Here is a 6,000-nt window from a genome sequence, read left to right as displayed (position 1 = left end):
GCATCTGACACCGAACCCCCGCCCCCCGGCATACCTCCGTTAAGGCAGCCCTGGTCCCGGAAGCTAAACTCCAGCTCCCCCTAGGTACACAGCCGAAAGGTCCTTCCGGCTTCAGGGAGGAGGAGGAGGCACCCGGGACAGCCTGCTGCCAGCATGCCGTGCAGGGAGGAGACGGCAACCCCAGGGAGGTGACGGAGACCCCTCGCATACCACCTCACAGGTATTTGCGGGGGGCCTCCATCACTGCATTGCGATGTTAATCGCATATGTTAGTTCATATGCGATTAACATCGCTGCGATGGGCAGCGAGGGGCTGCGATGTATTTTAATACATCCCACCCTTACAGTGGTCCACTGACCCTGCCTGATGTAAAAGCCCATAGCATCACAGATCAGATCAAGTAGTGTGACCAGTAAGGCACTGTAGGGCCTGTTGATCATCGGGGATTAGACGAGTTATGGCATTGGATACTTAACTACTGAAGCAATACAGTATTGCTCCACGAGAGACAGCTTTTGCAAAAAGCAGCTGTCCAAAGGATCACTAACACAGCTACCAAAGTAGTAGTGTTATTTATCAGTGCTGTGCTGGCCGACTACACGTGTGACCTGAGTTTCTAGTCACAGGCAGGGCCTCCATCAGGGGGGAACTGCCAGTACAGCAGTCTCGGGCCAGGACACTCTGATAGAGAAGGGTGGGGCCCAGCCCACTCCTACCAACTGTCGCTGCTGCTACTGTCAGTGCTGCATGAAGAGGAAAGGGGGCCCCGGTCCTACCACCCACCAGCCGCTGCCCATTGCTTGCTGCAGCTGCTGTCGTACAATAAAGTGTGCGTGACGACACAATGTACTGGAGGACAGAGGAGCCGCAGTGCCTGAGGAGCAGCCTAGATCAGGAGAAGGGTAAGTTTGCTGGCTAAGGTAGAAGGGGGCTGGAACAACAATGCGTGTATGCAGGGCTGAAGAGTGTCAGTGTGCACGATTGCAGAATGTGAGTGTACAGGTCTGCAGAGTGTGCAGGGATGCAGAGTGTGAGTGTGCATGGCTGCAGAATGTGAGTGTGCAGGGCTGCAGAGAGTGTGCATGGTTGCAGAAAGTGTGTATGCAGGGTTGCAGAGCGTGAGTGTGCATGGCTGCAGAATGTTCCCGCGAACGCCACGCCATGCTGCTTTTTCAGCAAATATGGGTGATGACACATCTGTAGGTGTGACTTGTGTACAGTATAGATATAAGTGTAGACCAGGTGTGTGATATTGGTGTGACCTATGCAGGGGCATAACTAGAACTGTGTGGGCCCCATAGCAAAATCTTGAAAGAGCCCCTCCTCCCCTTCTCACTACAATGCCGCTTAGGCGAGCAAGAGAAAGTGTGTGAGGGGAGTGAGAGAGACAAAGAGGATGTCAGGGGGAGAAAGAGATAGAGGAGTGAGAAAGAGAGAGAGAAGGGTTTCATGGAAAAAGAGAGAATGAAAGAAAGAGAGAGGAGCAAGAAAGAGAGGTTGTCAGGGAGAAAGGGAAAGAATGGGATGAGAGGGGAGAGACAGGGCATCAGGGAGAGAGAGAGGGTGTGTGAGAGATAGAGAGAGGGAGGGGAGCAAGCGGGAGTGAGAGAGTGTCAGGGAGGGAAGGAAAGAGAAAGAGAGGGGAATGAGAGAGTGGGAACATCATTGAGAGGGAGAGACAAAGGGTGTCAAGAAGAGAAAGAGAGAATGAGAGAAAGAGAGAGAGAGAGTTAGAGGGAGTATCAGTCTGAGAGAGTGCCAGGGAGAGAGAAAGTGTTAGGGGGAGAGAGTGAGAAAGTGTCAGAGAGAGAGAGAGAGGGAGAGAGAGAAAAAGTGCATGTGAGAGAGAAATACGGTGTCGGGAGGAGAGAGAGGGAGAGACGGTGTCAGGTACAGAGAGACGGAGAGACAGTGTCAGAAGAAGAGAGAAAGAGTGAAGGGGAGCAAAAGAGAGAGACGGAGGGGAGGAAGAGGGAGAGACAGAGTGTTAAGATGGGAGAGAAAGAGAGGGGAATAAGAGAGAGTGTCAGGGAGAGACAGAGAGAGAGGGGGTGTCAGGCATAGATAGAGAGGCAGCATCAAGGAGAGAGAGAAAGTGTCAGAGAGAGATAGGGAAAGAGAGAGAGACCATGTCTGGGAGAGAGTGAGAGTGTCGGAGAGAGAAAGGTAGGGGTTGTGAGCAGGAGAGCGAGGGAGTGAGCAGGAGAGAGAGAGAGAGAGAGAGAGAGAGAGAGAGAGAGAGAGAGGTGGAGCGAGCAGGAGAGACAGAGAGGGATGGGGAGTGAGCAGGAGAGAAAGAAAGATGAGATAAAAAGAAAAAGTGGGAGTGAGCAAGAGAGAGGGAGGGGAAGTGAGCAAGAGAAAGAGGGAGTGGGAGTGAGCAGGAGTGAGAGAGGGGGGAGAGAGAGGGAGGGGGGAGTGAGCAGGAGAGAGAGAGTGGAAGTGAGCAGAAGAGAGAGGGGGGAGAGAGAGGGTGTCGGAATTAGCAGGAGAGTCATTACCTGGTTACTGCACATGTCTGTGATGGAGGCGGGCACTTCACAACATTAGGTCACGCCCCCTAAATACCCACGAATTGCGGCACTGCACTCCCTGCTGACGGCCAGGTAGAGGGCGGGGCAGAGCAGCCGGAGGTGAAGTGGGAGCAATGGGCCCTCGGAGGTACCCAGTGGCAGGGTGCAGGGGTGCACCCTCGGTAGTTACGCCACTGGACCTGTGTATAATGATCAGTATGTATCAGGTGTGTGATATTTGTGTGACCTGTATATAGTAATCTGTGGGCCCTGTGTATAGTGATCATTGTCAACCAGATGTCATATGAATGAAGCCTGTCTATAGTGACTAGTTAGTAACAGGTGTGTGATGTCAGTGTGATCTGTGCATAGTTATCATTGCTAATTAGGTGTTTGTAAAATAGATACAATATATAGGGTTGTATTGACATAATTGGAGCAGGGGGTTATCAAACAAGTTTATTGCCTAAGGCTACATGGGTCTTAGTGGCACATTTATTATTAATCGCATATTCAATGTGATCTGGGCACAATATTAGTGCCCAGAATCGAACTGCAATATGTAATTATAACAGCAGGACGTATCATCGGGCACCTGCAGGGACAGGAGCTCGAAAGGAACCTGTACCTGCGATGTGTTCAGTGAGATGCCGAGGATCTTGCACATGGGTGGTCCGGCTAACTAGAGATGAGCGGGTTCGGTTCCTCGGAATCCGAACCCGCCCGAACTTCAGCTTTTTTTACACGGATCCGAGCGACTCGGATCTTCCCGCCTTGCTCGGTTAACCCGAGCGCGCCCGAACGTCATCATGACGCTGTCGGATTCTCGCAAGGCTCGGATTCTATCGCGAGACTCGGATTCTATATAAGGAGCCGCGCGTCGCCGCCATTTTCACACGTGCATTGAGATTGATAGGGAGAGGACGTGGCTGGCGTCCTCTCCATTTAGATTAGAAGAGAGAGAGTGAGATTGAGACAGAGACACTTGATTTACTGGAGCTTAGGAGTACTAGAGAGTGCAGAGTTTACTAGTGACTGACCACTGACCAGTGACCACCAGTGCAGTTTTATTTAATATAATCCGTTCTCTGCCTGAAAAAAACGATACACAGTGACTCAGTCACATACCATATCTGTGCTCAGCCCAGTGTGCTGCATCATCTATGTATAATATCTGACTGTGCTCACACAGCTTAATTGTGGGGGAGACTGGGGAGCAGTTATAGGTTATAGCAGGAGCCAGGAGTACATATTAATGATATTATTAAAATTAAACAGTGCACACTTTTGCTGCAGGAGTGCCACTGCCAGTGTGACTGACCAGTGACCTGACCACACTGACCACCAGTATAGTATACTATATTGTGATTGCCTGAAAAAGTTAAACACTCGTCGTGTGACTTGTGTGGTGTTTTTTTATTCTATAAAAAACTCATTCTGCTGACAGACAGTGTCCAGCAGGTCCGTCATTATATAATATATACCTGTCCGGCTGCAGTAGTGCTATATATATATTTTTTATATCATTATTTATCATCCAGTCGCAGCAGACACAGTACGGTAGTTCACGGCTGTAGCTACCTCTGTGTCGGCACTCGGCAGTCCATCCATAATTGTATACCACCTACCCGTGGTTTTTTTTTTCTTTCTTCTTTATACATACTACATCTCATTATCATCCAGTCTATATTAGCAGCAGACACAGTACAGTACGGTAGTCCACGGCTGTAGCTACCTCTGTGTCGGCACTCGGCAGTCCATCCATAATTGTATACCACCTACCCGTGGTTTTTTTTTTCTTCTTTATACATACTACATCTCATTATCATCCAGTCTATATTAGCAGCAGACACAGTACAGTACGGTAGTCCACGGCTGTAGCTACCTCTGTGTCGGCACTCGGCAGTCCATCCATAATTGTATACCACCTACCCGTGTTTTTTTTTTCTTTCTTCTTTATACATACTACATCTCATTATCAACCAGTCTATATTAGCAGCAGACACAGTACAGTACGGTAGTCCACGGCTGTAGCTACCTCTGTGTCGGCACTCGGCAGTCCGTCCATAATTGTATACCACCTACCCGTGTTTTTTTTTTCTTTCTTCTTTATACATACTACATCTCATTATCATCCAGTCTATATTAGCAGCAGACACAGTACAGTACGGTAGTCCACGGCTGTAGCTACCTCTGTGTCGGCACTCGGCAGTCCATCCATAATTGTATACCACCTACCCGTGGGTTTTTTTTTCTTCTTTATACATACTACATCTCATTATCATCCAGTCTATATTAGCAGCAGACACAGTACAGTACGGTAGTCCACGGCTGTAGCTACCTCTGTGTCGGCACTCGGCAGTCCATCCATAATTGTATACCACCTACCCGTGTTTTTTTTTTCTTTCTTCTTTATACATACTACATCTCATTATCATCCAGTCTATATTAGCAGCAGACACAGTACAGTACGGTAGTCCACGGCTGTAGCTACCTCTGTGTCGGCACTCGGCAGTCCGTCCATAATTGTATACCACCTACCCGTGGTTTTTTTTTCTTTCTTCTTTATACATACTACATCTCATTATCATCCAGTCTATATTAGCAGCAGACACAGTACAGTACGGTAGTCCACGGCTGTAGCTACCTCTGTGTCGGCACTCGGCAGTCCGTCCATAATTGTATACCACCTACCCGTGGTTTTTTTTTCTTTCTTCTTTATACATACATACTACATCTCATTATCAACCAGTCTATATTAGCAGCAGACACAGTACAGTACGGTAGTCCACGGCTGTAGCTACCTCTGTGTCGGCACTCGGCAGTCCATCCATAATTGTATACCACCTACCCGTGGTTTTTTTTTCTTCTTTATACATACTACATCTCATTATCATCCAGTCTATATTAGCAGCAGACACAGTACAGTACGGTAGTCCACGGCTGTAGCTACCTCTGTGTCGGCACTCGGCAGTCCGTCCATAATTGTATACCACCTACCCGTGGTTTTTTTTTTCTTCTTTATACATACTACATCTCATTATCATCCAGTCTATATTAGCAGCAGACACAGTACAGTACGGTAGTCCACGGCTGTAGCTACCTCTGTGTCGGCACTCGGCAGTCCGTCCATAATTGTATACCACCTACCCGTGTTTTTTTTTTCTTTCTTCTTTATACATACATTCTACATCTCATTATCAACCAGTCTATATTAGCAGCAGACACAGTACAGTACGGTAGTCCACGGCTGTAGCTACCTCTGTGTCGGCACTCGGCAGTCCATCCATAATTGTATACTAGTATCCATCCATCTCCATTGTTTACCTGAGGTGCCTTTTAGTTGTGCCTATTAAAATATGGAGAACAAAAATGTTGAGGTTCCAAAATTAGGGAAAGATCAAGATCCACTTCCACCTCGTGCTGAAGCTGCTGCCACTAGTCATGGCCGAGACGATGAAATGCCAGCAACGTCGTCTGCCAATG

The 6,000-nt window shown here is 48.3% G+C and overlaps 1 long non-coding RNA gene across 1 annotated transcript in view; it reads left to right on the top strand.

The window, feature by feature from the left end:
* The first annotated feature begins 734 nt into the window (after positions 1-734).
* The window catches only part of LOC135050940 (uncharacterized), a 101,186-nt gene continuing 95,920 nt past the window's right edge, over positions 735-6,000 (top strand). The window contains exon 1 of the long non-coding RNA XR_010241936.1: positions 735-903. This is a non-coding gene — a long non-coding RNA (uncharacterized LOC135050940). The remainder of the gene's footprint in view (positions 904-6,000) is intronic.

This window comes from Pseudophryne corroboree, chromosome 2 (genome assembly GCF_028390025.1).
Source record: "Pseudophryne corroboree isolate aPseCor3 chromosome 2, aPseCor3.hap2, whole genome shotgun sequence".
NCBI lineage: Eukaryota > Metazoa > Chordata > Amphibia > Anura > Myobatrachidae > Pseudophryne > Pseudophryne corroboree.
Note: the sequence above shows the minus strand (reverse complement) of the source record. Positions and strands in the feature narration are given on the sequence as shown.